Source organism: Mixophyes fleayi, chromosome 2 (assembly GCF_038048845.1).
Source record: "Mixophyes fleayi isolate aMixFle1 chromosome 2, aMixFle1.hap1, whole genome shotgun sequence".
In the NCBI taxonomy this organism is placed as follows: Eukaryota; Metazoa; Chordata; class Amphibia; order Anura; family Limnodynastidae; genus Mixophyes; species Mixophyes fleayi.
Window position 1 is genome coordinate 294,542,785 of NC_134403.1, and position 19,369 is coordinate 294,562,153.

The window sequence follows — 19,369 nt, forward strand, 5'->3', positions numbered from 1 at the left end:
GGGCTTTCAGCACTGGGCTGGTTTTTCCTAGAGTGGGGGCCTGCTCGTTTCTTTCGGCGGACCCCACTCCCTAGGGCATCCAGCCCAGCGCTGAACAGCCTGGGGTTGGTTTGTCATTATGACAGGGGGACCTCTGCCGCGTGTCACCCTGCTATAGTGCCACCAACCCTGGCTGGTTTACCTAGTGCTGGTTCCGTGAAAATCGGGAGGACCCCACGCAAAATTTTCCCCCCAATTTTCACAGAACCAGCAGTAGTCTGACAGCACTAGAGTTAATAGTGAATAAAGGGAGGACCCCACAATTTTTTTTTTTTAAAGTTTCATCTATTTTTTTACAGTTTTGACAGCTGCCGGAGCTCTGGCTGTATGACAGGACAGTGTAACAGTGATGGGTTTAAAGAACACGCTGCTACAACACAGGAGAGTTAGCTAACATGGGAGTGTATTGCATCGCAGCAAAGCGCCAGAGATGACCAGCGATTTTGAGGATCAGGGTAAAATCGCAGCTTGATACATTTGAGAAATTTTGGACTAAAATCGCCGGTTATCATGCGTGATTTGCCGCAATTTTAACCCGCTGAAAAAATCAGACCTTGATACATTTAGGGGCATATTCAATTGTTGGCGTTACAGCCAAAATGAACGCACCCCGCACACTATTACCGTCGTCAAGGTAATAGTGCGCGTAAATACCATTATTATGGTACTTTTCTCGCTGAATTTCAGCTCGCGGCTCAGGGACCTGCGAGCTGAAATCCGGCTTACTATTACCGTAATAACGGTAATAGTTTTAGCGCTGCGGGCATATTCAACAATTGAATATGCCCCTTAGAGTTCATCTTCCTACTTCCCCCCTCTTGATATCCCGTGCTCTTTCCCTCCTCTCCCTGTGCAGCCCTACATTAATCTGTACTCTTCCTTAGACATTTGTTTCTATTATTTTCATATACAATGCTCTCTCAAGCTTTCTTTATTTGATTTATATCACCTATTTGTATGCTATTTTTGTTTGACCTTGAATTATTTGACCTTGAATAAAATAAAATGTTAAATGCTCAATCTGATTAACAGATGTAAAATAAAAGTGTAAAATAAAGATGGCCAGTGTATGTGTGCAGCATGCAGGAGTATGCATTATTTGCTCCACATACAAGAATAGTTTGAGTTTGCACTCCTTGCAGAGCAACATAAATTGCTTAGCTGCGAATTCTGCACCCAAGTAAAATTTGCACCTAGCTCTATATCAGCCCCATTGTTAGCAACATTTGCTAAAGGCTACGGTGTGCTTAATATGTTATCTGCACTCAATATTAATTAGGTGGTTAATGGAAAATGAGCTTGCTCTGTCCATTACATATGTTGACTTGGTGGTGATTTGTTAAGTAGCCTGTTTAATAGACCAAACATCTAAAAAAAAAAACAGTTGTCAACGCCTATCGTTAACACCTCATATCTGTGTGTATCTAGCAAAATGAAAACGTGAGGTATTAGTTCATATTTTGATCAAAACATTTAAGCCTGCATCCCAGCGTCAAGGGCACCTCATTATATGCAGGTCTTACACTGACCTATATGCTTTAAAGACCATTAAAAGATGCACTCACCTCCCAGGTATAGGGGTTTACATCTAGCAAGTGCTGGCTTGTGAGCCACACCCAAATGTGCCTTAAATAGGCTTGATGGACAGCTGCAATGACAATAAGGCAATATTTTGAAACTAAACCAGAGAAAAAAAACAAGCCCAGTATATCCCATATTGTATATGCTACTAGCTACGTGGCAATATAAATGCCCATATATGTATACAAAACAAAAAAGACAGTTGTCAGAGCTTATCCTTAACACTGCATATCTGTGTGTATCTAGCAAAATGAAAACATGAGATATTAGTTCATATTCTGTTCAAAACATTTAAGCCTGCATCTTAGCGTCAAGGCCACTTCATTATATGCAGGACCCCTATACATTGGAGATGAGAGCATCTGATTTTAACTGCATTTTATTTGTTTTTGAAGCATATAGGTTAGTGTAGGACCTGCATATAATGAGGTGCCCTTGATGTTGGGATGCAGGCTTAAGGGTGCCTGGCCCGGCGGGGTGCCGAGGAATCACATTAATAATGTCTCAGAATGAGATACTATTAGTTAAATTAATGTGGGCGCAACAACCGCCCACTACATCCCCACCCCCCAGGAATATATAAATGCAGGTCCGCTTTTCCACATCTGTTCAGCATCTGTCTCCTGGCAGTGTTGTGACATTATGACACTGTCAGTGAAGAGGAGCCAGAAACCAAAGAGAAATAGATGCGGAGAAGAAGAGAAAAGAAGAAGAGAAGGTTGTTACATTACTTCAGAGAAAATGGGAGGAGAGAAGCTAGAGAAAAAGAGGGTGGAAAGAAGGCTACAGAGAACTGTGGGAGAGGCAGGTTACAGAAAACTGGGGAAGAGGTTACTGGTGAAAACTGGGCGGAAGAGGTAGCTGGTGAATACTGCTGGGAAAGGTGGCAGAAGGTGAAAGGGGGCAGAAGAAAACTGGGGGAGAGGTGGCTGGTGAAAACTGGGGGGAGGGTGGCTGGTGAAAACTGGGGGAGAGGTGGCTGGTGAAAACTGGGGGAGAGGTGGCTGGTGAAAACTGGGGGAGAGGTGGCTGATAAAAACGGGGGGGGGGGGGGGGGGTTGGGGCTGATGAAAACTGGGGGGGGGGGGCTGGTAAAAACTAGGGGGATAGATGTAATATTTTCCCACTATTTGGTTTTCCTCTATTGTTGTCTATTAGTAGTTTATTTCTTATAAAATCCAGCATTTCCTGTTACTAGGAAATGACATTGGATGCACAGTTACAGGCACTTACATTGCTATTATCAGTTTAATCTCTGATACTTCCCATATAAGAGTGCAGCTGGATGCTACTAACACATTTCAGGGAATGTTATGCAGGCAAAAGAACGCAAGCCAAAAATAGGTATGCACCAGTTGCAGGCACTCATTTGCTCTACTCAGTTTATAACTCTGACAGAAATCTGGCATAGTTTATTTATATTTAATAATATTATTAAATATGAATTGGAAAGATAAATAAACAATATAGTTGTATTTATTTACAGTAGTTTTATACAGTCTCTTGTCTTTGCACAATAAATAATTTGTTTATATGAGCAGAGTAAACATACTATATCCTAATACATTCCCTGGCCTCCAGCTCTAGCACTCACACGTTGTGGGATTGTCATTCTCCTCTTAGCTTCACTCCTTCACTGTAGTTTGTAGGTAACTGATTCTTAAGCAAGCTTACGCTCTCACAATTCTTTCTCTTCCGATCTCATTCAAATGCTGGGATGCTCAGATTCAACACTCTGGGCCTGATTAATTAAGGAACGCAGAATCAACGCAATTTGCATTTTTAAAAACAGAAGGAATATTCCAGCAGGTACGCCTGTATTCAACAAGAAGGGGGTCTCAAGAAATGTTTCAAGCTGAATACTAGTACTAGAATATCTAAAGTATGCTCTGTTTATATGGCACTTGCTGTATGCAGACAGACAGACCACACTGCACAATCCATATGCATATATAAAATATCATCAGAATACACAGATTAAAAAATAAAATATTAATTAATATACATTTATCAGGATGTTACTAATGTCTATTGTACTTAAAATGCATTCACTATTGCCAGTGATATGGATGAAAATCACATACCCAAGAGATGCCCAGAGCTTGAATTGGACGGATGTCCGTGCGCTCAACCTTGGCATGGCCTTACCGTACATTTCCTACGTGCATATGCCCATTCCATCCCCCGTTCCGGCCATGAAATCGTAGGCTGTTGGAAGTGTCCTTTGCATTCAAAGATTGATTGGTTCACTGGCGTATAGTCCTTTTCTGCATGCGCAATGTAATTTTTCGCAAAATACAGCACATATCGGCATTTACGTTCCTTAATGAATCAGGCCCTCTAAACCTAACATAAGGTTCACATTAGAGTCAAACTCTCACTCAGATCACATTAGCTGCTCTAAGCACTGGGCTTAACCCATAGTAGGCACCTGCTCTGCCTTCACACTTTGTTTTCTCTCACATTGGATCTCCATCTCAGGAATCTCACATGTTTCTAAATCTTTCTCAGCACTGCTATCTCAATCCCATAACTTTGACAGGGCGTTGAACATTTTCACCCTTGTTTCGCTTCAGCTATCTTACGCTCTATCTTCGACCTTCAATCCTCACAGCAAAATAAATCGAACATGCTAGTAGGGGACTAACAACTCCTACTCCACGGGGGGTATTCAATTGTCAGCGTTAACGCTGCAAAACGAGCGCTCGAAAAATATTACCGTTTATACGGTAATATTGCGCGTAATTACCGTTCATACGGTAATTTACTCGCTCAATTTCAGCTCGCTGCTCAGGGAGCTGCGAGCTGAAATTGAGCGAGTAATTACTGTATAAACGGTAATATTTTTCGAGCGCTCGTTTTGCAGCGTTAACGCTGACAATTGAATACGCCCCCAAGCGTCAGATATTCCTAAGTCATCTATAATCAATATCACAATCACCAATTCTCATCAAGCAATTGATATCCTTGTGATGATAACTAAATAATTTGTTGCATTTTAGTTCATCTCTTCCTTTCCCACATGCCCACAAGTACTCATATAATAATTACATCAGTTGTTCAATATAGTTTTTTTGATCCATTGAAGTTACTTATCACACGCTGGGCCTGCCGATTCTGTGGTCGGGTTCCAGCTTACCTGGTCAGATTTGCGCTGTCCGGTCTCCGGCGTGCAGCACCGCGGCTGCTAATCGGCGCCATCTTGCACAGACCTATCTTTTGAAGTATTCCATCCAGTTCTTTGTTGTCTTTAACCCTGTGTGGATGTGTTTTCTTCTGGCTCCCTGCAACTCTACTTCTACCAGTTGCTCCGAACTAATCCAGTTTCCCTGTGCCAGCATTCCTGGACCTCAGCATCTGCCAGCTGCAGACTATTGCACCCTGTACTTCTCTATTGTGCTTCCAGGCATTCTCAGGACTCTCGTGTACTCTGCTGCCACCAGTTGCTACGTTCTATCCAGCTCCCCTGAATCAGCATCTCTTAACCTGAGCATCTACCAGCCGCAGATCATTGCACCCACTACTCCTGTTATTGTGCTTCTAGGCTTACCAGTTCCTTTTGTATCCAGCAGCACACCACTAACCATTTATATCCTTTGCTCTGTTGTTTCTCCACTGGGTTTCACTTAGTACTTACTTGGAGAACTGCGACCTGCGGCACAAAAAAGCAGCCAAGTCCATATCCCTTTGCGGGTGTCACTGGTGAAAACCTTTCGGGTCATTAGACTCCGTGCCTCCCAGTAGGTGGCGTCAAACTAGCTAAACCCATGAAAAGGATCTGCTGTGACATTACTATTATATTACTACTGCACTTGTGGTGTTTTTTTACTGCTTCTTTGCTTCACTCTCCTTGTATTCACATGCTCCATCTTATGTCTTAAACTAATTACAACAGTGTATTAGTTTTTTATTTTTGAAATAACAACAATCTGCTTGGGTTTTTTTTATCTGTGTTTTTGTTTCATCTATGCAACCACATGTTCTCCCACCCACTCTCAAAGAAAAAACGAAGGCCATAGTGTTATAAATAAACAGGGCTGCAGAGATTAATCTCAGGACTTGGCACTGATGTTTCTTAGGTCTCCCTCCTACAGCCTTGTAGTGTGTAAATATGTGCCCCCACCGGTCGCCTGCGTGACTTCTGTAAAAGTCAATACTGGTCACACAGCCTAGAAACTTGCTTCAGTATTTAAACAGGCTCTGAACTCTGATTCAATGTCAGAGCATCAGGTTTCCCTATCACAGCTGCTGACTCCCTTTTCCCTTTGATACGCTTATCTGCCTGATTTGACCTCGGATTGTTAGTTGACTACGCTCTTGGATTCTGATTTGGCACTTTGCTAGTTCACCCATGAACCAGTCCCAAGATTGTTGACTTTCTCTGCCGAATCTTTTTCTAATTGATTACTTCTCTCCATCAGACCAGGGGGTAAATGTATGAAGCTCCGATTTCTGGAAGTCGCCAGAAATCGGCGATTTTTCAAGATAAATTTAAAGCTGTGATGGCTTGTAAAAATAAGTTTTCCTTTACAAGCCATGGCCGCTTTAAATTTCCCCTGCAAAGTCGTTGATTTTCCAGCAACTTTTAGAAATCGGAACTTCATACATTTACCCCCTGGAGGCAGTTCTGAGGGCCGCGACCCGAGAACTCCCAGCCGTGAAGCCAATACCACTTTCCCTCCGTTCCTGGGCCATAAGAAGTCTCGTTAGACTCTGTACCTATATCCTGCTAGCGCAAGTTTTGGTTGACATTTGTAATTCACCCTATTGGAAATTAATTGTGACATTAGGTTTTCAAAGTTGGTTGAAAATGTGCCACATTGGAAACATTAAACACTTTAATTGATATTTTACTGCCCTGGAGCCCTCTCAGGAATGCAGTCTAATAGACTTTTTTTGGATTCACAAGCAGCAAACTTTAGAAAAAATCTGCAACACGATAAAGCATTAAACCACGCTTCCAGCGCATACTTGACAACTTTTATTTATCTTTCCCTCTGGGAGATGTCGGAGGGGAGGTGAGTTGTGAGGACGGAGGGAAACCGAGCACGGCGAATGGCGTCATTTTGGTGTGGCAAACATTATGTGATCCACTGCAAACTGCGTCATGAAGGCTCCCATCCTGTCCACTTCACAAGGAAATGGGTAGGATGCGGAAGAATGGGCTGCTCTCCTGGGAGTCTGGGAGACCTACTGCAATTCGGGAGTCTCCTGGACATTCCAGGAGACTGGGCAAGTAGAGTGTCCATTTTATATTTATTGCAAAAGAGTAATACCATTGTTTGGGGGGAATTCACTTAGCCACAAGATGCTGCCGGACATTGCCTCAATGTCAATACATTGCAGAATCTCTGCTCCTTTTCTCCTTCCACCTCTATGGGACGTGAAAGAAAATGAGCAGAGGTTTGCGTAAAAGCATTGCGTCCATGTGTCTCCACGGACTGTTCAAAACGCGCCTCCTTGTGGCTAATTGAATTCACCCCTTTGAGTTAACATAAAATATCCAACAGACAAATGCTAACAGCTTGCCACACTAGTCCTGTCCCTGCAACTGAAAAACAAGAGAGTAAAACATATACCTCCAACAATACATATGGCAATTGTGTCTGTCTTTGACGAGATCCACACAAGTGCATCAGTTTTTAGATATGCGGAGTTATGCAAATCAGGTGGTTTCGTACTGAGTATGGGTTAGACAGGTAAGCGTGCCCAGCTGTGCACAAAGATTTTCACTCTTTCCATCATGTCCACTTTTAGTCAGATCAGCAATCCTGCACAAGTAGAATGATTTTCCAGCGCTGTTCACAATACTTGATTATGGGCGTTCACCTGTGTAAGGCAGACAAATGGGCCTATTTGTCCAAAATGAAATATTCTGCCTGTCTGCATATTCTGCACTTTTATAAATTACCTTAATTATGACTCAAAAAGATGCCATTTAATTTAGCAAATGTGTGTTATAGATTGTGATAACATCTTTCTTTGGTGGCAGATGCTTTTAAGGTAACAATATTGCTTGTATTGTTTCCCTTAAGCACACAAAAGCTTCTAAACCACGCAATATTTTGCTTTGTCTTTTAAAGAGATGGAGGTCAAAAATGAATGTTTTTGCTGTTATACAAAGTACTTGCTGCACATTGTCAGACACAGCAACAAGTGTGGCAGAAGATTACCAGGTTAAGGATTCAGAGCTTGGAGAGTAAGTTTAAACTGGTGAGCCGTCATTAACAACACAGGAGTAGACAGAGAAATTAGCACGGGGGTCAGATATTTCTGTCTGAGTGAAAGTCAGGCTGCTGTAACAATGAAGGAAAATATTACATGAGAAAAATTATATATTGTAGAAGATGACACTGATCATTTACAATGGAGAAGAAAGACACATGAATTATAAAGACCATGAGGAGGGTTATATTAATGGGAAGTTTATGTACAACGCAAAAGGGTATCTGAATGCAAAGATAGAGGAATCTTGGAAAACAGCTCTTGTTCTATAGGACAGATAGGCCCTAAATTATCTTTCTTTTTAAAAGAATTTGTGTCTTTCTACAGTAAAATGATAGATACTCACAGAGAGCCTGGTATAGATTTGGATGCATTTTACTTCATAAACACAGATGTAAAATGCCTCCAAAAAACCCAGCTGTGTTTCCTGTATTTTAAGCAGCATCCTACATAAAATACATATTCATACATTTAGAGCAGTGACAACCTGATACACTGCAGTGGCAGGATGGGGGGCCCTCTAACCTTCAAATGGGCCACACATTACCCTTAATCTTAGTAATAATGTAAAACAATACATTTAATCAAAGAAACAGACAACTATCTGTAATATCATATCAAAAGGCATTTTAGAGAAGTGGTACAGACTATAACTAATAAATCTGGTAATAAAGAAAGAAGGAGCTGGAAGACGTAGATGAACATTCGGTGTGGCACAAGAGGCCCTATGGCTGCCTGTTGCCCATCAGTGATTTAAAACTTATTATGCAGTAAATAGACTGCTTGATGATGATGATGACTGGCATGTTAATGTATCTGTGAACTACATTGAATCAATGTAGCTTATTGTGGTTTGTGGTAGTGCTCAATGTCAAGCAGCAGCTGCAAGGGCAAATAAAGTATTGGCATGCACAAAAAGTGGCATAGATGCAAGGGAAGACAGTGTAATTTTGTCACTGTATAAATCGTTGGTAAGACCTCATCTTGAATATGCAGTACAGTTCTGGGCACCACTCTATAAAAAAGATAATTTGAAACTAGAAAGGGTTCAGAGAAGGGCGACAAAATTGATAAAGTGTATGGAGTCATTAAGTTATGAGGACAGGTTAGCCAGTTTAGGCATGTTTACTTTAGAAAAGAGGTGTCTAAGAGGAGATATGATTACTATGTACAAATACATTAAGGGTCAATACATATTTCATGGCAACTTTTTACCCCAAGGACTATAAACAGGACACGCGGTCACCCCCTAAGGTTAAAGGAGAGGAAATTTCACAACCAGCAAAGGAAGGGGTTCTTTACAGTAAGAGCAGTCAAGATATGGAATTCATTGCCAGCGAAGGTTGTGATGGCAGATTCAATAGACATGTTTAAGAAAGGGTTAGACAATTTTTTTTCAGAAAAGTGTATCCAGGGATACGACCGTTAATTAAAATAAAGGATAGTAGTGGATATAGGGTAAAAATAGGACTGCAATATTGGGTCGGGGGGGATTTTCACAATTGAAACAGATTGGTGGTTGCTTACTCTGGATCAATTTCAATTATAAGTGAGGGATCGCAGGAGATCCAAAATAGGTTGAACTTGATGGACTGGTGTCTTTTTTCAACCTCATCAACTATGTATGTTACTATGTATATGACATAAGGGGATATATGACAATAGGGCATGTGTGACAACAGTGGATATGTGACAACAGGCCCAACAGGGGAAATGTGACAACAGGGGATATGTGACAATGGGATAGGTGACAACAGGGGATATGTGACAATGGGATAGGTGACAACAGTAGATATGTGACAACAGTAGATATGTGACAACAGGGGATAGGTGACAATGGGATAGGTGACAACAGTGGATATGTGACAACAGGGGATATGTGACAATGGGATAGGTGACAACAGGCCCAACAGAGAATATGCGAGAACGGGCCCAACAGGGGATATTGAATTGATAAATATAACCCATTAACACTATTTTTGAACGCATTTTTACTTTGCAGCATTTTTTCCACACCTGCCTAAAACCTTTGCACAGTATATATATATATATATATATATATATATATATATATCTATATCTATAATATAAATGCTTAGTGGCGTGTGTTAGTCTGTCTGTGTGTGTGTGTGTGTGTGTAAAAAATAAAACCAAGCTGCAGCGCCACCTGCTGGGTGGAGTTATACACTGACCTATTAAATTCAGAAAGGGCTGAAATTTGGTATACTAAGATGTTTTTAATTTGTTAATTTAATTTGTTAATTGTTAAAAGTGTTTATAAAGATTTAAAAAATATATATATATATTTCTTGAAGGAGAAGTGACAGTTGGGAGTGGCTGGTGGTTGCCGGGGTGACAGTGGGGAGTGGTTGGTGGTTGCCGGGGGTGACAGAGTGAGAGGAGTGTAATACTCAGGGCGCTGAGAGAGATCCCTGTGTCTGGATAGACATCTGGATAGATGTGGCGATGAAAATGAAGGATGAGGTGATGGAGAAGAATGATGAGGTGGTGAAATGTGGACAAAACCACGTTAAAAAAGGGCGCTTACGTCGGGAAGTAACGCTCTTCCCCTGAGGAGGCCTGGGCTATGGCCCAAATGCATGACAAGAACCTTTTTAACACCTTAAGTAGCTTGATTTGACTAGAATGCATGAGTATCATGCACGGGTTAACTTGTATATATACATACATATATTCATATGGATCAATATGGACACATACAATAGAGTATATAGTGTATTTTATATATATATATATATATACACATACATATTTTCACGTTTTAGTTTTGCCTTTATTTTTCTTAAGTTTTCAGCACCCTGTACTTTGTTCAATGTTAAAAACCTGAAAAGTATTTTTTTTCGTGTATGTTTCTCAAAAGTATTTTAGAAATAAAAATAATAAACCATTGTTTGCATTTTTGTCTTCAATGGTCAATAAACTAACATACATTTACCTCTCAACTGTCCTAATTCCATCAGGATAGTCCTGGTTTTAGGGGACTATCCTGATTAGCCAAGTACTTGTTTCGGCATGAGGGACAGCTGGGACATATTCCCACTCTTCACTTTACATACATGCTGTGTGAACCAGTTAGTGGTCTATAAGGGAAGATGGAAGGGAGATGTAGGTGGTTGGAGGGAAGTGTAAGCTATGCCCTCCATGATGCTGGCCACGCCCACACACAGCTGGACACATCCACACATCACTGACCACACCTCTGGTGGGACGGCATTTCTCACATAGGCCCTTATAATTTTCCGCCCCGTGCTCTTGTGGTCCTTAATCTGCTCTGATTGTATTTCACTGTATACTCAATAAAAAGGTAACACACGGATGGGTTTTGTGGTATTGAAATATATGTTGGTTGGTATTCTATTGTATGATTAGTGAACGAAATGTCTGGCAATCAAACATTACACTAAGTACATTAGTAATCACTGGCCAAGGATACCATGGACAATATGTAGACATGTGTTTATAGTGTCATATGTGTTTATTTATAAGTCGCTACAGAATCTCCAGCACTGTACAATCATATTATATCATTATATCATTTCATATTATATCATGAAAAGGAAAGACCAGTGTGGTTATAGTAGGAGCAAAGAGATGGCACCATCCCTTTAAAGAAGCAACACCATGACAAAATTAAGCAAGTTTTTTTCTATCATAAATCAAAATGGCTGCCTATAAGAAGCAGCTCGCTAATTATCTTTTCGCCTTGATTTACTTCTTCATACTGCTATTTATAATTGATAATGCTTTAGATTTTTAAACATTGTTATGTGACTAACATGACAACCACAGTTACATGGCACATAATGTTGTAAGAAGAGAGACTTTGAATTCCCCTCTGAGCTTTGTTTTCACTGTGACATCATTTCCCTCCTTATCCTCTTCTACATTCACAGGACATGCTGAGAGATGTAACTCAAAAGGAGGATAGCTAAGAAAAATGTGTACACATCAAATGTATGTTTAAAAAGTACTTAACTTGCTATTTCATAAAAACAAATCAATGTGGTATTGCAGCTTTAAGCTTCTCTTTTGTTAATGTCTTATCACCTCCTCTGTAATGACTATAGTGATAAAGCATATGCAATTTTGGTGGCCAAACTCTGCGCCAAGCACATCTGCATAAGGTTCTTCCATACTAAAGACTCTGATGGACTACTATATTATGTCATTAAAAAAGTGCATTATCTCAGTCATTGAGTGGAATTATCAACCGCTTCTGAGACAATTTGACACACTCACTAAATCTTGGGTAAATTATGAAATCTCTTGGCTGGGGAGGGTGGCCGTCCTGAAAATGATGTTACTCCAGATGATCCTGTATTTGTTCCGCTCTATCCCCTACCTGGTTTCCGGGTGTCTCTTAAATAAATTTTACTCCATAGCATTTCCCTTTATCTGGCGCAATAAACGTCCTAGACTTTCTAAGATTGAATGTTTCGCTCTAGGTTAATGGGTGGCCTACCCACACCTAAATTGGAAGCCTATCAAGATTACTAGATTGATAGGAGAAGGGGAGGAGGATGCACTGGACAAAATATTGCGTGGAGTATGAGCTGCAATGAGGACGGGGGTAACCAATCCCCTAAGTTTAAGTAGTATAGAGAGTCCAGATGCGCTAAAATACTGGTATCAGTAGTGGGGTGTAGTGTGTCCCAAGGTTGGGTGGGATGTAGATGATTGGATGTAATGGGGTAATAAACATTGCAGGGTATGTTCAACCTAGTAGTAGAATACAGTGCTTGCAAATCATGCACAACAAGAATAAATGCAGTTGTATAAGAGGGAAAATGCAGAATGGAAATACGGCTTAAAAATACAGAATGTTGCACATGTGCTATAGACTGGTGCGATGAGTAGATAAAGTTATTCTTGTATGCTTGATTATGTAGTCAAGGTGGAAAGTGTGTGCAATTACCTTGCAGCGCTATACCTTGCGCATAGAAGTGGATGGAATTGAAGAGAAGTGATTCGTATGTACTGGATATGTCGTCAAAGTAATAAGCGTGTGCAATTACCTTGCAGCGCTAGGCCATGCGCATGTGTGGGAGCCCTGCGATGTCTTAGGGTGCCTGTGCTGCTGTTCTCCGGTGCGGATCCGTGGTCAGGTCGGAACGTAGTTTAGTGGCGTGGACGATGTAGAGGCAATGCGTGTTGCTAGGGAAACACGGCTTCCCTAGCAACATCCAATCATCTACATCCCACCCAACCTTGGGACACACTACACCCCACCAGAGCCGGATTTAGACCTCATGGGGTCCTAGGCAAGATACTGGTTTGGGGCCCCCTCCCTGAAAAAATCCATAACACTATAGTTTTTTAGCATAACATATAGGGGCTGGCTGGCAGACTTTAGCCCAGGGGGGGCAAGCATATAGCACTGGCCCATAAGTAGCGGCCCATTTTTAAATTGTGGTCTCACCGCCGGCCCTGGGAGGGCCCTCTGGGGACCGCTGGGCCCTAGGCAATTGCCTAGGTTGCTTATTGGTAAATCCGGCCCTGCACCCCACTACTGATACCAGTATTTGAGCGCATCTGGACTCTCTATACTACTTAAGATTACTAGATTAACTCAGAGATTGGCAGGCCCCTTCCCCTTTCAAACCTTGGGTTACCACTGAACACCACAACTCTTACCCATTCCCGTCAGCAGTCCTCCTTCGGTTAGATAAGCATAGTAGACCTATTTTTGCAACTACTCTCCGGAGTATCAAGGACTCTCTCATTGTTTAGGATAAGATGATGCTCTTATCAGCAGGTACCCCTCTTCCCTCCTCCAATCTCTCTATCATTGCCCTGTCACAAACTGATCCCAGATCATTTGTGGCATAAACAGGGCGTTGGACGAATACAGGATCTCCTGGAGGGTGGCTCACTTCCTCCCTTTTCACACCTACAAGCTAAATATGACATACCAGCTCGAGATTTTTATAAATATCGTCAGATCAGACACTGGAAACAATCTTACCCGTCACAACCCCAACACTGAAGCCTGCCCCCCCCCCCACCCTCGAATGTACGAATGTCATTCTCTTCCTCCTCCCATGCGGGTACACAGGATCTATTTTACTCCAGATAAGATATACAAAATCTGGCCCTCAGTATCTAAACACTTTTGTAGAGAATGTGGTCATGTTTTTCTGGGCATGATCCAAACTCTGGTCACTGTGGGCCAAGGTTTTTCATCTGATATCCCAGGTTACTAAATCCAATGTCCTACCTTTCACTGCTGTAGCATTACTACACCTATACCCGCCTCATCTCCAACTTCATAACCACTATGTTACTGGGCATATACTCACTGCCCCTAAGGCAGCTATAGCACAGCATTGAAAGTCTCCACTACCTCCATTCCTTACAAACATTATTGCCAAAATACAATGTAGCTATGAAACGGAAACAATTGGTTTCAGATATTCCACTGCCGTGTCTTCTCCATTTATTAAGTGGTTCCCGAGGTACAAATATTATTTGGAGCATCAACCCCTGCAAGATCCTTAGTAACTAATTCAGCTTCTGGGAACCTCAATTTTCTAATGTTCCCAAATATGCACTTTTGAAACGCTGCTTATCTCAAAATTTTTTGTCTCCTCCCTTCCCCCCTTGCTTCCCCCCATTTATTTCTGGATTATGTTTTTATTTCTGTACGGTGTCTTGCTATATGTCAACAATGTTAATTGAACAAAATTCTGGTATTATTGACTGTAACCACTATGCACTGTTATGTCGGTGTTGCTTTACTTTATAAACTCAATATAAAACTTTCTAGGTTGAAAAAAAAATTGCATTGTCATTTCAGGAATTATCTCCAATACTTCAACTAAATTACTGCAATCTGATCCTCTTGGCTAGACATTTATAGGACCCCCCTCATGGTCCTAGAGCCTTTAACTGTGTAAAGCTGCACGTATTCAGTCCAGGACTGCGGTGTTGATTTTGCCACCTATAATATAATTGATCACTTTCATGCACTTTCATTATTTTTGTAAGAAATTGCCTCCCATACCACGTACTGCACGTTTTTACTGTATAGCTGATTGCTCCCCCATCCATATTTTCCTTTCTTGACCCTCGCCCCTAACCCATATCTTGAAAAAATTCAACAGTTTAACAGTTTCTTCAAGAACAAAAAGAAACAAATTACATTTTGCTCTTATTTAGAAAGTTAGAAGCCCCTATGGGTCAACTACAAGCCAGCATATTCCCTGTGTTCACAATCCTCTCCCGTCATCACCTCCTTGTCCTCTTGTAATGGTTTCTTTATTGTCTAAGTTGTGTCTTCTGATATTGTTTGTTCTCTTGCTCCAATATTTATCTCTATTATGTTCTGTTTGTGTATGGCTGACTGTACGGTGCTGCGACACCTCATAAATAAATGATGATGATATTACTCAGAACAATACTAACAATAATAACCATTACTATTATTTTTATTAATAATAATATTAATAATAATAATAATAATAGTAATATTAATCTTTACACAGGCAGAAGTTAGATTGAACAAATTAGGCAAATCAAAATGCTACTAATAATGGATGGAAGCGTTTACTTTTTCTTATTATGGAAAATCTCTGCAAAATGTTCAGTATGTCATACCTGCTTCCCATCACACACGCAGTGACTTGTTACCTAATTGCAATACACCCCAGAGCCATTGTAAAAATAAAAAAGCTCTATTGGCAAAAAGTTATCATTATATATGGAAAGTATCTGCCATTTCCTGTGAATTCCACTTTGAAAAATAAAGCAACTGCATGTTGTAATTTTATTTCTTACCTCCATGATTTAAATGAGGTGTATTTTTCAAATGTGGAGTGTACGCAGATCTTCATCGAAATTGATCCCTTTGGCTATCATTGCATGCACATTTGAAGCAGCCTTCTCATACGTTCCTTCCAATGGCTTTTTTCCGAGGAAGGAAATTAAGTTACTACCTTTAACAAATTTGCGAGACAAGTCACCACAATTTATGATCAGTGCATTTGTTTCTATCTGAACCAGGGTTTAAACATTGATAAAATGTTTTAAGTTTTAATTAAAAAGCCTGATGGCCGTAGCTACTGGAAATGTTGCTGTTCTTATGATATGTATCGTTGGCATCACAATATGCATGCATTTACCTATGAAACATCCTGGCCATAAAGGTCTCATTTAAAGGAAAGGCCAACTTATATGCACAATTATTTTTAACTTAATTATACTTATACTAGGCCTTATAAATAATATCCCCTGTCTATAATTAGTTAATTAGGTACACTACCTAGTATAGTTTATTTTACAATACATGCAGATTAGTGGTCGAAGTGAAAATTTAGAAGTAGCGGTATGAAAATGTAATGAGAATGTAAGTCTATGGAATTTGATACTTTTACAATGAAGGCAGTAGGAGAAGTGGTGGTATGGCATACCGGCATACCACCGTATACACCCCACTTCCACCACTGATACAGATAAAGAGAGAGAGAGAGAGTCTCCATGCTTCCTGCATAGATGTCTGCCCCTACAATCTCATCATCTGCTGATGTTAGCGTGTTCTAACATACCTGACCAGAATAGCTATCTATGCATAGGATCTAAGAACTGCTCACATCATCCAAATGACCCAAATAAGATGTCAAGAGAGAACAGATGCAGATAGATACACTCTGCTTGTCTAATTAACTAAAGAAGTTAGTAGTCAGTGCTATTTTCAAAGATTACTATGGACAAGTATAGTAACTATTGCAAAAACCATAAAAGTGTTCATAGACTTGAGAAACATCTATCCCTTTAATTATAACTTGGACCCACACCTCCACCAAGAGCAACAACTATTCTTAAGGCTCTGTGATTAGTAATTTCTGTGGTATGGACAAAGCCAGATAAAGCGTTCAGGCCACCCTAGGCTGATGCACTGATAGAGATGATTGCCTTCCACGCCAGCCTAATATGTGGTAGCTAAAATCTAACTCATCTTTAAGTTAAAATCTGTCTTCCTTCACCCAACCATCCTCCCCACCAAGGACTGTATAGCAGAATGGAGACATGAACAAATACTACTGAGGCTAAAGATGTCACATTATTGTCTTTCCTATTTTCTTCTCAAGTTCTGGCCCAACGATGACTCACCGTCTTCAGCCGTTACCATGGGAATTACGTTCAAATTAAAACCTACATTTTTCACTGATGTTTTCTTTTTCTTGAAATAACAAATATTCTCTTATATTTTAAAATAAATTTCAGTTTAAGTCACTCCCTGACCAAATTTTGCCCTCCCCCAAAGTTTTGCCCCCTGCCCACCAAATCCTTGCAACCTATGCTGCTGCCTAGTTAGCCTATTACATAATCAGGACCTGGATTTAACTTTTATCCCTAAGGTTATTAAAATAGGACTTGATAAAAAACATTTTGTCCACTTGGAGATGGAATTGGATCTGTGCTCATTAGTCAGTTCTCAAACCACCGTCACTGACAGACACTTCCTTTAATTATGGTCAAAACCTATGGTCTCGATTTAGTGTGAGCAGATAATATTGACTCTATTCAAAAAATTCCAGACTAGAGAGAGAGAGTATTCAGTTGTTATTGATTGAAACTGTAAGAATATAAATGAAAAAGTTTATTAACACATATTGGGGCTCTTTGAGTGTATAGTCCCCTGTGTTTAGTATTACTAACACTTTCACTAAATTATGCTTTATTGTACAATTTGTAAACTAATTATAGAACTTTGTAAGGTATTGCCTAGTTTACAACTATCTTCAAATCTCAATGAGCAGGGACACAAGTCCGTCAATTCACCCTCTTGTACATTTGTACCTCTTTGCATGTTTTTTTTACATTACCATTTAATTAAATATAATATTAATTTCCTCTACAAAAACATGCTGCGCAAACTCACACTAATTGGGGCTGACACAGAGTTGTTTGCAAAATATAAAAGAGCAAGAAAAATAGTGTATTTGTGCCCAAATGCAGAACCATAGACATCTCCAGATGCATCCGCCTATGAATCAGCAGCATATGTGCCAGGTTTATAAGTCATCATCATCAGCAAGTACTTGCTCCTGTCCTATAGCAGGTGCAAAGGATACGCCTGTTAACAGGCGTATATATATGTGTGCTTCTGCAGGTCTGCAAGAGCCGTATTTTCGTGAACACACATGCTTGGCCAATGTTAGAACGCCCTCCCCTTTCCCGCCACTCCAGGCACGGATGGGCATAAGTGCCAGAATTGTGCAAGCTACACTATACAAACTGGCACATCAGCCCCACTGTCTCTTCCCATCTTTATCAACAACTCACCACTCACTCTCTGAAAACTTTCCCTAATCTTATAGGGACTCATTTACAAGGATGGTAACGATTTTTATCTGAATTTTTTTTAATTTATTAAAAAACCTTCATTCCAATGGGTTTCTGACAATTCTAGTCAGTAATGAGGTACTTACTGGGGATGGTAAATACATTGTCTGCTCTTATTTCTTATAGATAATAGTACCACTAAGAACTTTGTTAGCATGTTTGTTCCACATTAATTGACATTTACTCCTCCACTGTCCATGAGGGACCAAGTTTTATTCTAATATATGTTAAATGACTGAGCTGAAACAATGCTTCAGTAGATACCAAGGCTAAAAGTCTGATGTTTGTTAATCCTCTACCAACCTGCTCGGCTCGGTACTCGGATAGGTGAAGTTCGGGCTGGGTCGGATCTCGGGGGAACCGAGCCCGCCCGTCTCTACTTATTATATTGAGTTCCTATAAGTATTTTAGCAGCTGATATCAATAAATTGATCAGTTTATTATCCACCTCCAATCATTGGCCCAGAGGGAGTGTTTTGTCTCTAAGAAAAATTAAAGGTTATGTTAGAAAATCTACTTTGAGTCAGACGTTAAAAGCGTAACGCATGCAGGTACACAGAGCTTTTCATCATGTACAAACAGCCCTATTTGTCTGCATCACACATACATAGGTAAATACCAACATTCTGGTTTTAGGTGAGTAAAAACATTTCTTTAAAGTTCATCATATTACCACTTTTGGTTCACCGCTTTCATGAAATATTTTTTCCTACAATTTGTCTTAGTTTAGCCTCTTTAGGTATTTCATTTAAATAGTTCATGACAGTGATGAGATATTTTTTGTTTTTATTTCACAGTAGACAATGGGCCTGATTCATTAAGGAAAGTAAAGCAAAAAAAAAAGGAGTAACTTTGCACCTTGGCAAAACCATGTTGTATTGGAGGGGGATTTAAATTTAAAATGTGATGGCAGATTTATAGTTGGGGTAAGGCATGTCCTAAATCAACTTTAAAGTTCAGTGTACAAATAAAGCTATCAAGAATTTGAGTGCTATGTGAAAAAACAGCCAGTATTTTACTTATGTGCAAACTAATAAACTAATGTGCAACCTTTGCATGGTTTGTCCAGAGAAAACTTACTACCTTTTTAGCCTTAATTTCCTTAATGAATCAGGCCCATTGTCTACTGTGGAATAGAAAATAAAACACCTATGCATAC